Source organism: Rhinopithecus roxellana, chromosome 10, assembly GCF_007565055.1.
Source record: "Rhinopithecus roxellana isolate Shanxi Qingling chromosome 10, ASM756505v1, whole genome shotgun sequence".
Taxonomy (NCBI): Eukaryota; Metazoa; Chordata; class Mammalia; order Primates; family Cercopithecidae; genus Rhinopithecus; species Rhinopithecus roxellana.
This window is the reverse complement of record NC_044558.1, coordinates 111,676,711-111,689,014: the sequence shown is the minus strand read 5'-3', so window position 1 is coordinate 111,689,014 and position 12,304 is coordinate 111,676,711. Positions and strand designations below refer to the sequence as shown.

At 35.7% G+C, this 12,304-nt stretch overlaps 1 protein-coding gene across 4 annotated transcripts in view; it reads left to right on the top strand.

The window, feature by feature from the left end:
* Positions 1-12,304, top strand: part of MGAT4C (MGAT4 family member C) — a 900,286-nt gene that overhangs the window by 860,498 nt on the left and 27,484 nt on the right. The window contains exons 2-3 of one of the 4 annotated variants that reach the window (XM_010355529.1): positions 5,899-5,930; positions 7,570-7,677. The exons of the other annotated variants lie outside the window; for them this stretch is intronic. The gene's annotated coding sequence lies outside the window, so the exon portion shown is untranslated. The remainder of the gene's footprint in view (positions 1-5,898; positions 5,931-7,569; positions 7,678-12,304) is intronic. 4 annotated transcript variants of the gene reach the window in all.

The window sequence follows — 12,304 nt, the reverse complement described above, 5'->3', positions numbered from 1 at the left end:
TTCTTCAATATTATTTGCTTAACCAATTTTTAATTTGACTTTGAAGCACTTAATTGTTATCTCTCTGAAAAACTCTGTGTAGACTAAGATGTGTAAAACATCAGAGATTTATTTACAAAGGCCTGTGTCGAAACCGAATTGCCATTTATCATACATAGGTATGATAGCATACTTGCTATCTATTATACTGGGGCACACCACTAAAACTATCTTAGTTCAGTTTGTATTTGTAGTGTAAGAATATTCATGAATATATTTTTACCTACCTCATGAGTTTTATGGAGGATTTAACAAAGCATGTTTTATAGCTCTTTGAAAGACTTAAGTTATTTTCATCATCATTGTCACTCTTCTCTTCCCCACCACAAATCAAAACAGTGTTCACAGTCATAACTTTTCTCAGAACGAGTTAATTCCTGTTCTCTTGCTAATGTAGTTAGTTCAATGTTTGCTACTACTGATTCTATTCTAACCAGGCCTTCTTTTAGCTCGCAGAAAAAAAAAAAAAAAAAGAAAGCAATATTTAAGAGAATGATAGCGTAAAAGAGAAGTTGGTAAATAAGTTACAACATAACTTGTCTCAATTAATTTTAATATTGGAAGAGTTTACTGTCTCTTCCCAATCCTCATCTCAACTTTTATTATTTCTGTAATCAGTGGCAGGAAATCTTGATCCTGTCAATACCATACGTTTTCCATTTATGTTGAAGCTTAAAGTGAAACTTAATGTAAATCTTGCTGGACATCATTGTGGGATACTCTAGCCTCTCTCTGTCTCTCTCCTTATATATATAATATATTTTCTATTGCATTACCACCTATACTATAGATGAACATACAACTTGGGACTGTAAAAAAATATGAAACAGCGAAACAATTACATGTGCTCCTATCAATATCTGAGATTTTTGTACACAATGTAATTATAATTATGTTTCAGAAAAACTTTTCATTTTTCTGGCTTTCTGAAGATTTTGCTATGTCAGCAACATTCTTTCTGTTTGTCAGAAAGTACTGAATACTGCCCTGAGGGCATACGCAGCCTTCCACAAAGCAAAGTCGAAAAACAAATTGGGAAAGCATTTTAAAAAGCAAGCAAAGCAAGTCAGATACATAACAGTGGACCATGTCAGACAGATGACGAGTTGACTGCAACACTTATGTTTTCCCTGACTTGAGGTTAAGTGTTGAATACCAGCCCTTATGATTTGAGGAATGTAATTTACTGTTGCATTCTGTTGATTTTAAAATAAATGATTAAATAAAATACTACAGTTTAGTGCCTTGGGGTAGATTAACGTTGCCACTTTCATTTAGATGGGTAGAATTTTGTTTTTCTTCTTTCCCACTTTTACATAGGGCCACAGAATAATTTGCACTGAGGAAGAGCAACCTTGAAGAGCTGAAGGAAAAGAATTGAGCTCATTAATGTTTGGTGGTTTGTCGCATATAGTCCAAGTAACACTCCAGAAACCTGAGGAATTTGTGATTACATGCACAGTCATATGCATTCTAAGCAAAGCACTCTACAGTGTTATAATTCACTTGTCATTGCGTATCAGCATCAATTCCTTAATAAGTGAGCATTTTTCTTGAGTTGATGAAAACTAACAAGTTCCCACATATTATCTTCCCAAGAAGAAATGTAATAACGTTTGTATAACTAATACTTTATCTGCCTTCATGAACAATGATTAGAGGTAAATAATAGAGATTCATTGTGTTCCAATGACAAATAGAATAGTTAAAAATGTTATTTCTCTACATATATATGTATATGTATGAGGCAGTGAAGACAAGTAGATGGCCCAGCAGATTCCAAAAATACCTGTCCCTAAATTGTGAGACTCCTCAAACTTTGTATGATATATGAATTTTGATATTAGACAGATTAGATTACATGTCTGAGTTTCCCCCAGTACTCAGTTTTGCTGTTCATCTTCTAACTGTATACAGCATCAATATTTTTTCTGTTACATTTTTAATATCTTAAAAGATTTTTATTTATAGCAGTTAAAGATGTTTATATTTATTATGTAATTTAACAAGTGACATTATCCTCACTTCTCACTTAAATAAGTTATAAACAAATAAAGAGAAATGTATGGTGCCTTCTTAGTAGACAAAGTTAAGTTTGATATGCTCATTTGTGATTTTTCAATTAAAGAGCCCCAAAATAACATTACAGATCTGGGTCATATCAGGGAAAGTCTTAAGCAAGTTTTCAAGGGGTGCTGTGCTATAAATAATAAATACAAATCTTCATGGCTAGTAGTTTGTCATATAGCTCCAAGTTCAAGATTCCTGCAATGTAAACACACACACACACTCATACAAACACACATACTCAAACCAGAGTGGTAGCTATAATCTTTTTAAACACTCCCCTATGTACTCAAGTGATATAATAAAAGTTTTTTTAAAGTATTTTCAAATTTAAGAAGATCAGAATCCAAGGGTAAATAAGACATACAGATAACAATTCTAAGAAGTAGAAAGTATTAAGGAAACTAAGAGACATACAGATAAAATAGTATGAGTTCAAAAAAATGAACAACCACTTCTGACTGAAAATAGGCTTCAGAGGCATCTTCAGTAATAAGGTAACATTTTGCTGACTTAAAAATTAACTTTTACGATGAGATAATTGATCAAAGAAGAGAGCAAATCCCTGAATATTAAAATGAGAGACAAATGTGGAGAACATTAGTGTTCTTAAGTTAATGCACAGAAATGTAGCACACCTAAGGTGGAAAGAAATTGTGTAGAAAAACCTGTCTGCATACCAAAAACAAATTTACGCGTAGGCCTTTGAGAATTAATATACACTGTGTTGCACCAATAACATCCTTCTCAGCTTTACATGCTTCTAAGTAGTTGAATCCCTAAATTTTTCTAATAAGGAGTGGGGAATCTAGAACTAACATACAGATTGGTTTTTACTTCTGTGTTAAGTGTCCTTACCTTGAATACAGGACTGCTACCACTCAATTCTGAATTGCAAAGGTTAGTCCAACAGAACTTTCCTAGATATCTGCTGCATTTTCCCAGGAGACACATTCAGGCACAGGAATGATAACATTGGTATCAGGAAAATGCACAGCTTCCTTGGAACTATACTGTCTGCACAAAATATTAGTTTCCACAGCTTGGGTCTGGCTTTAACCAGGGCTTTTGCCAAACAAGTCCAAGTCCTGGCAAGCTCATTCTATCTTCCTCTGGTTCCATATAGACACCAGAAAATCTTCTGGCTCTGAAATTTCACTGGGATAGGTCATTTCAACCCTGTGACAAAACTTGATGACACAGGAACATCACATTTGTCTTTTAGAGTAGTGTCCTAATAAACTGCATTAGTGTTTCCTTCTAGAAAAAGAATTGTCCCAGTTGAGTACATTTAGTTGATATGTGATGGCAATTCATCAAAGATTTGGGGCTCCATTCCCAAAAAAGGGTAATTACTTTTAAGTTATGCTTGATTTCTTTCTTTACTGTTTATCCTACAAGCAAATCTCAGTCCTTGCCTATTCTATTTGAGTCACCTGGAAGATTATGAATGATTCCACTGGTGTTCAATGTGAAATAATAGTAGGTTAGGTGCTGTGCATGAGAAACGAATGTAGCCCATTTATTTGGAATTGTATACTTATTACCACTCACCTACCAGCTTCAAGTGTCCAAAACACAGGGATGTTCAATTGTGCAGAACCTCAAAGAAATAAAAGTAATTGATCAATAGCCGTTGAATGTGCTTACTTGCTTTGCATTTACAAAATATGTGAGATTATATACAAGTAAGGCACTAAATGAAAGCACTTTAAGGTCATTAAAAATCAGAGGGAACCATTGGAGTTGACAGCTCAGATCCTGAGTCACCATCTTGAAACTCTCTATATGAAGCTGATAAGGATTTTTATTTCTTCCTCCAGTTATTGCAGCAATTGCTAAAATTCCTGTCTCAAGCAATCCAAGACTTACTGTGGTGGCAACTGTGCAATGTGCTTCCTCCAGCCAGGTGGATTTGGGCAAAGGTTATACTTAATCTGGATAAATTTCAGTGTCCTGACACAAAGGATGCCAGACCTCTGCCTTCCATACAGTCAAGATGGGAGATGCTCACTCACAGTGCATTCACAGTTGGTCCTCCAGTTCCTCCTCAAAGCCCAGCTGACTGGCATGACTATAGCACAAACAGCTTGTTGGGAGACAGCAAAGGGAGACAGTGCTAGAAGTACTCCAGTTTCCAGGACACTGGGCCCCAGTTCCTTTTTTTTATTTCCTAGAAGAAAAAAAAAAAAAAATGCGCGCGTGTGCACGCACACACATACACACACACACACACACACACACACACACACACACACACACGTTGGTGGTTGGTGCAAAAGTAATTGCGCTTTTTCCGCAATTACTTTTGCACCAGCCTTACTATTATTTAATATAACTACTCTTATTATTACAAAACAGAATAAACTTTGTGTATTCCACATCAGAAGTGAAAAAACAGAAGTAGGTCACAGAGGCCCGGTGTGGTGGCTCACACCTGTAATCCCAGCACTTCAGGAAGCTGAGGCTGATCACTGGTGCTCAGAAGTTCAAGACCAGCCTGGACAACATGGCAAAACCCCGCCTCTCCAAAAAAAAAAAAAAAGAAAAAGAAAAAGAAAATGAAAAATAAAGAAAAATTAGCTTGGCATGGTGGTGCATGCCAGTAGTCCCAGCTACTCAGGAGGCTGAAGTGGGAGGATCATTTGAACCCTCCAACCCGGCAAGAGATCCTGTCTCAAAATAAATAATAATGATGATGATAATAATAATAATAATAAATTGTTCAAGCCCTCCACGTTCCCAAGTACTCCTTGGCGCTCCTCATTGTCATTTTTTTCATAAAATGCAGAGTACAAATACAAGCTCAGCAAATTCTAGGCCCTGAAAAATAAATACATACTTTCGAGGGGGCATTAGGTTTCTTCCCCCAATTCTTGCCAAGAGCAGGGCGAAAACAGACCGACTTCTGCACAATTTTCACAGCATAAATTATGAGGTCCGGGGAAACCCTGACCTGAAAGGACCTCCCCCTCGAGCTCCGAACAGGGCTGGCTGAAGTTCACGCTAACACATGATGTTGCCATGACTGTTTCTTACTGAGTTAACTGAGATCATTTGCAGGCAGCCTTCTTGATTCACATCGCAGCACAGCAAGGCAGGATTGTTACGTTTCCCCCATTAACATCGTCAAGCAGGCATCTGCTTAAAGCTCGTAGGCTGGGAGTGCATCAAAATCTCCCCTCAAGGGCGGATCATCCCTCTTCTGGTTTAGGGATGGAACGTCCAAAACTAGTTTCCCACTTCCGGTTTAGAGGTTGATGCTTCAAAATTGTAATGAACAGGTAGGGAAAACCATCAGTAATGTAATGCTGTTGCCAAAATTAAAGGAAGTATTAACGGGAACTTTGATTACGGCAGTGATAACTAAATAGGAAACATTGTGGCAGGTGAGATATTGAGGACCAGAGGACTTGGCATGTCTCTAATTATGAGAGAATAAAAGCTATAAAATTAGCTCTGAGAAAACTGAGCCTACCAAAAATAAGAATCTGGAAGGAGAAGCTGGCAGGAAAGGAAAATTACAGTTTTAGATGCATTGTGTTTTATTGGTCAGCAGAAAAATAGGTAAAGAGAATAGTCGTTATTCAAAAGCTGGTACTGGGATTCAGGAAGGAGTCCTAGCTGAAGCTCTAAATATGGCTGCAGGAGAAGTCCTGTAATACCAAAAATACTGTAACAAAGAAAAAGAAGAAAAGCTTGGATAGAATGATGAAAAATGACAATATTTATGGGAGTAGGAGAGAAAAGAGTTTACTAAGAAAGTCTTTTTTTGTTTGTTTTTTAACCAAGATTCTGTGGACCGTCATGACACTAGAAAAGCCGTATATTCTTTTTGTCAGTGGTTTGTAAACAGTAGGTAAAATTCAGATAGGACCGGTATTAAATGGTGCGGAAGAATAGTACATGCTCACAGATTTGTAAGTGAATATAGCTCTATTTATATATGTATAATTGTGCATTTATATGTATAGGAATATATGCCACATTATGTATAATTTCAAAATTAAGTGTAAATGCATGAATATATAATATGCATTTTGAATGTTAGTATATTTATCCATATATTCACATATAATAGTCTTTTATGAGGGGAACTTTAGAGTGAAATGATTTATTTCTATTTTAAAAATGAATTACTTGGTACAGTATCACTTCAAAATAATTTTAATGTTTATATTTTGAAATATTACTTTGATGTAAGTGAACACTCATCATTCATCTGTTTCTTTTTACTTTTTTTTTTTTTTTTTTTTTCTGAAGAGACAAGGTCTTAATTCTTCGTTGCCCAGGCTGTGCAGTAGTGTGATAATAGTTCTTTGCAGCCTTGTTTGCCTGGGTTCAAGCAATCCTCCCACCTCAGTCTTTCCGTCTTCCAAGTAGCTAGGACCACAGGCATGTGCCACCAAGCCTGACTAATTTTTTTTTAATTTTTGTGGAGATGATGCCTCACTATGTTGCCTAAGCTGATTGCAAACACCTGTCCTGAAGCAATCCTCCCAACTCAGCCCTCCCAAAGTGCTGGGATTATGAGCATGAGCCACTGCAGCAGGCCCACCACCCAGGTTTTTTTTTGTTTGTTTTTGTTTTTGTTGTTGTTGTTGTTTGAGATGGAGTTTCTCTCTTATTGCCCAGGCTGCAGTGCAATGGTGCGATCTCAGCTCACTGTAACCTCAGCCTCCCGGGTTCAAGCGATTCTCCTGCCTCAGCCCCCGAGTAGCTGGGATTATAGGTGCCCGCCACCACTCCTGGCTAATTTTTTTTTTTTTTTTTTTTTTTTTTTTTTTTTTGTATTTTTAGTAGAGATGGGGTTTTTCCATGTTGGCCAGGCTGGTCTCAAGTTCTTTACCACAGGTGATCCACATGCCTCAGCCTCCCAAATTGCTAGGATTACAGGCTTGAGTCACCGCTCCCGGCCTCCCCCAGTTCTTTGAAAACGCGTATGATTCAAACAAAAACTGATTAAGTCTTATTGAAGCAGACATGCCAATGCTGAATATATTTGGTACAGAGAAGTAAGGATATTGTTACAGCCTTGCTTCCATAACTGTGTCCTGTAATCAATAGCCTTGGATCAGAAAGTTGTGATGAAGCTGTTTTTGAAAACGCAACGTAATTAGTAAACAAAATACCCTCATTATTTCCCATTGGGTGTGAAAGAAATAGAAGGTATTGCGGGATATGGCGTTAGCAAGCAAATGTCTATAACATTCAGGATATATAAAGATGATATATCATCCTGAGAAACAGTTCACTCAAATCAAGATAATATGAGTTACCACTTTTCAAATGAGCCTAATCTGTAACAATCAACTCATGACCTTAAAAGAAAAACATACTTGTCCTTTGTAATATTATTCCAAAACAAAGAAAAAATTCTAGCAGATAAAATGTTATTTGAACATGGAACCAAAATCTACTGCTCAAGTAAGTAGTCTTCATTTGCATGAATGATATTTTCAGGCAGTAGCTTGTGACATGGAAGTTTATATTATCAAGGTGTGCTCACCTGGTTACAAATTTGAGACCAAAATTTTACTTTCTTTTAACACTTGGAGCTGGTAAAGAATGGTGAGTTTGTGTCTGCCACGTTCAATGTAGTGTTTATTCCTAGTAATCAGTATTATTCACAAAATATGTTAACATACATTTTTTTACACTGGTACCCTAAGTTACTAATGTTTTTACTGCATCTATCGATTTAAAATATAAATTTAAATGTCTACCTATTAGCCCTATCCTACTACCTAGGAATTAACTTGTCTCCAAATATCTTCAATTCTCTCATCTCATTTTCTACTATACTATTATAAGCCAACAACATCTCTCTCATGTAATGTGGTTCTCTCCTCTGTTGTTATATTCTGAATTATACTGGTTTATGGTCAGGCATGAAATATTTTTTAATCTCTACCTATGATATGTGCTTTGTTGACCAAAACTCACACAAAATTAAAATTCTAAAAGATAACTTTGGATTTTTTATATTCTCTGTCTTTGCTAATGTTTAAACTATTCAAACTAGGAAATTCTGAGAGAATGTTAATTTCCTTCACTCTGTTTTTGAACTCATAAACTTGTGCTTATGTCTCTAAAACTTCTTGGCTCATGCAATTTACTGTGGTGATATTTGGCAATTTTTGGCCTCTTGACCTATATTGAACTGTGAAAATTAAATGTCCCTATTATTAGGAATTTTGACTTCTTGCATCTTCTGTGTTTCTGATTTAGAAAATTGCTCATTGTATTAATATTTCCCTTTGTGATTGTGTTGTTGTGTTTTCTGTTGCCATCTCAGAATACAGAGAGTGGGTAATTTATACAGACAGAAATGTATTTTTTACAGTTCTGGAGTCTGAGAAGTCCAATATCATGTAGCAGTATCTGGTTGGCTTCTGGTGAGGGCCTCATGCTACATCACAACATAGCAAAAGCCATCACAAGGCTAAAAGGGCACAAGAGAGTCAAGCTAACTTTTATAGTAGACCCACTCTTGTGATAACTAACCCCTCCTGTGATAACCCATTAATCCATTAGCCCATTGATCCATGAATAGATTAATCCATTCACAAGGGCCGGGCGCGTGGCTCAAGCCTGTAATCCCAGCACTTTGGGAAGCCGAGACGGGCGGATCACCAGGTCAGGAGATCGAGACCATCCTGGCTAACATGGTGAAACCCCGTCTCTACTAAAAAATACAAAAAACTAGCCAGGTGAGGTGGCGGGCACCTGCAGTCCCAGCTACTCAGGAGGCTGAGGCAGGAGAATGGCGTAAACCCGGGAGGTGGAGCTTGCAGTGAGCTGAGATCCGGCCACTGCACTCCAGCCTGGGCAACAGAGCGAGACTCCGTCTCAAAAAAAAAAAAAAAAAAAAAATCCATTCTCAAGGACAGAAACCTCATGATCCAACCACCTCTTAAGGGCCTCACCTCTTAATACTGTTACACTGGGGATTATCTTTCAAAATGGGTTTTGTTTGTTTGTTTGAGACAGAGTCTTGCTGTGTTGCTCAGGCTGGTGTGCAATGGCACAACCTTGGCTTACTGCAACTTCCGCCTCATGGGTTCAAGCGATTCTCCTGTCTCAGCCTCCTGAGTAGCTGGGATTATAGGCACCCACAACCACCCCTGACTACTTTTTGTATTTTTAGTAGAGGCGGGATTTCACCACGTTGGCCAGGCTGGTCTCGAACTCCTGACCTCGTGATCTGCCCGCCTCGGCCTTTCAAAGTGCTGGGATTATAGGCGTGAGCCACTGCTCCCATCCTCAACATGGGTTTTAAAAGAGACAGACATTCAAGCCATAGCACTAGTAGTTTTGCAGATATTTTTCTTGTATTCATTTTGGTATTTAGGAACTCTTGCAGTTTTGTTTAAGTAGTTAGCTTTTACAATTATCTTTATTTCATTAGTCTCGTTTTCTAACTTTGCTTCTGAGGTCTGTTTTGCTTTAAATAATAGTTTATGACTTACACCTGTTATCTATACAGTGTAGGTGTATTAGTTTATACTACTTCCCCCTTTCTATCTCCTTGTATTTTTAGTTGGGTATTTTTTGGCATTATCAGAATGTATAACATTTATGCATTATTCTTACACTATATTCCCTATGTTCTGTTTAGAATTAAATACACAATTACATATCAAGTGATCAAGAGTGATTTTTCTGATTTTCTTCAGTAATTCTTGAGTACTTAACCAAGAATTGATAACCACAAGACATATATGATTCCACTTTAAAGATAAAATATTCAGCAAGCCTCTAAGCTACACAACCAACTCATTTATGTTTGATAAGTCATTTATAATGGAAAGAAAAGCAGGCAAGATTAGATTTTTCAGCACTAACACAGAAAGCAAGACAATAATGGAGCAATGTTTTTCAAGAAAATAAAGGAAAGAATGTGTAGGCAAATAATCTTATAACCAGAAAGATGCTTCTTACCGTGATGGAGAAATAGGGATCAGAGTTACTTCTATCCTTAAACAACTAAAAAAAAGCAGAATTAATATAAGTAAAACAAAATTTAGACATTATAAAATAGGCAGAACAAGACAATGATTCCTGATGGGTGGAGGGTGGAAATGAGGTTATTTTCATAGCTTACTGGCTACAGTTTCTGGGTTGCAATACAAGCAGAGTGAAGTCAAAGAGACAACTGATCTCTCTGAGTTGAAGAGACATAGCTAAGATACTTGGATTCTGCAGTGGCTATAATTCTCAAGCAGATACTGGAGAGGAGAAAGCTGCATGGAAAACACAACTGCAGAGAGGGAGAGAGAGAAAGGGATTATTTTATGTCTGAACATTTATCATGGCATGTGTGTGAACAAACTATTCAAGGTTGCTAAAGAATCACTGGAAAGGAACAGTTGCAATGTCTTCTGCAACACACACAGAAAAGACTAACTCTTATTTCTGTTAACTGAAATGAAAAAGTTTGTAATATGTGGGTCATTAGAGTACTCAGAAGGGTATGCCTTGGCTATAAGGCAAAATTAGCCCTAGACTGAAGGTTTCTCTGAGGTTGGCACTCCAATAGCAAAAGCTGACAAAGATATTGGAAAATAAAAAAGAAAATTACATATGAATATTTCTGAAGAACATAAATGCAGAAAGAGAATATTAGCAAATCAACAATACATAAAAATAATTATATAATTACTTAATGTATACTTCTATTTAGTTTAAATTACAAAATCAGCAAGTATAATCCATCATATAGCACAATAAAGGGGAAAAAAGACTCCCTAAATTCAACAGATGGAGAAAAAATATTTGACAAAATTCACCCCACAGTTATTCTCAATATCAAACTTCATCAATCCAGGAATAGAAGGAAATGTCCTCAGTGTGATAAGGTGCATCTGTAAGAAAACTACAGCTATCTTCTTACCTTATATTGAAATACTTAATGTTTTCTTCCTAACATCATAACAAAGCACAGAAGTTTGTTTTAATAACTTCTATTTAACATGTGACTGGAAGCCTATTTACTTATTGCCATGGAAATAAGGTAGCAATAACAGCAACAAAATGTTGAAGTCTTAGAGATTGGAAAAGAAGTATTAAATCTGTTTATTGCTTGTCAATGTCATGATGGTTAAATTTAACAAGGTCACAGGATCCAAGGCATCAATATACAAAAATAAATTGTATTTCTATGTAGTAGCAGAAAACATATGTGCAAAAAGCACTTGTAATAATAGAAAAAAGACCAAATTATTAGGAATAAATTTTATAAGCCATGAAAGATGTCAGAATCACTGAAAAATAAAACCATTGCTCAAATTAAAGATGACCTGAATAAATGTAAATAAATATCATGTTGAGAAAAATATATTTTTAGATTCAAATAATTTATTTGTACATCCAGCAAATTCTCAAATTCTAAATAGTTTTTTGGTAGAAACTGGTAAGTGGATGGTATAAATTACAGACCCAACAAATTTTTAATTAAAATTCTGGTTTGTTTTTGTCAAAATTAATAATTGATGATAAAACTTCCATAATAATGCAAATGACTGACATCATCATATTTCAGATAGTAATCCAGATAGTATGATATTGATATAAGGAAAAATAGAGACATATACCTAATAGAGACTTCAAATATATAACCACACATATATACACATTTGATTTTCAACAAAGGCACCCAATATGACTGAATAAATAGTGTAGAAAAGGGACTTCATCCTCTTCTTCACATCATACACTTAATTTAAGATGGTTATTATACCTACCGTAAAAACTAAAATTATAAAGCCTCTGGAAGAAAGCATATGAGAATATTTCCATTATACTAATTAAGCAATGGTGAGAATACACAAAAGCAATATCAAAAAAAAATTAATGAACTTGACTTTATCATCAACATTAAAATGGCTGCTCATCAAAAAATACTGTTCACCTTTGATAAATCATCAGAGTCTGTTGAAACCAATTAGTTTTTTGTTTTTATTGGGTTTTTTGTCTGTTTGTTTAAACACATTTTTTGTTTTAAAGTTTGATGTATGATGATATTTATACTTCATTGGAATTCTACCAGACAAAAAAAGAGAATACTTATTCTTGTTTAAATGGCACATTTATTATAAATTATAATTAACATATGAGCCCATTAGACCTTTTGGTAAATCTTATGATATACTACCAGATCGTGGTGATCTTACATTTTTTATATCTTGAAATATTT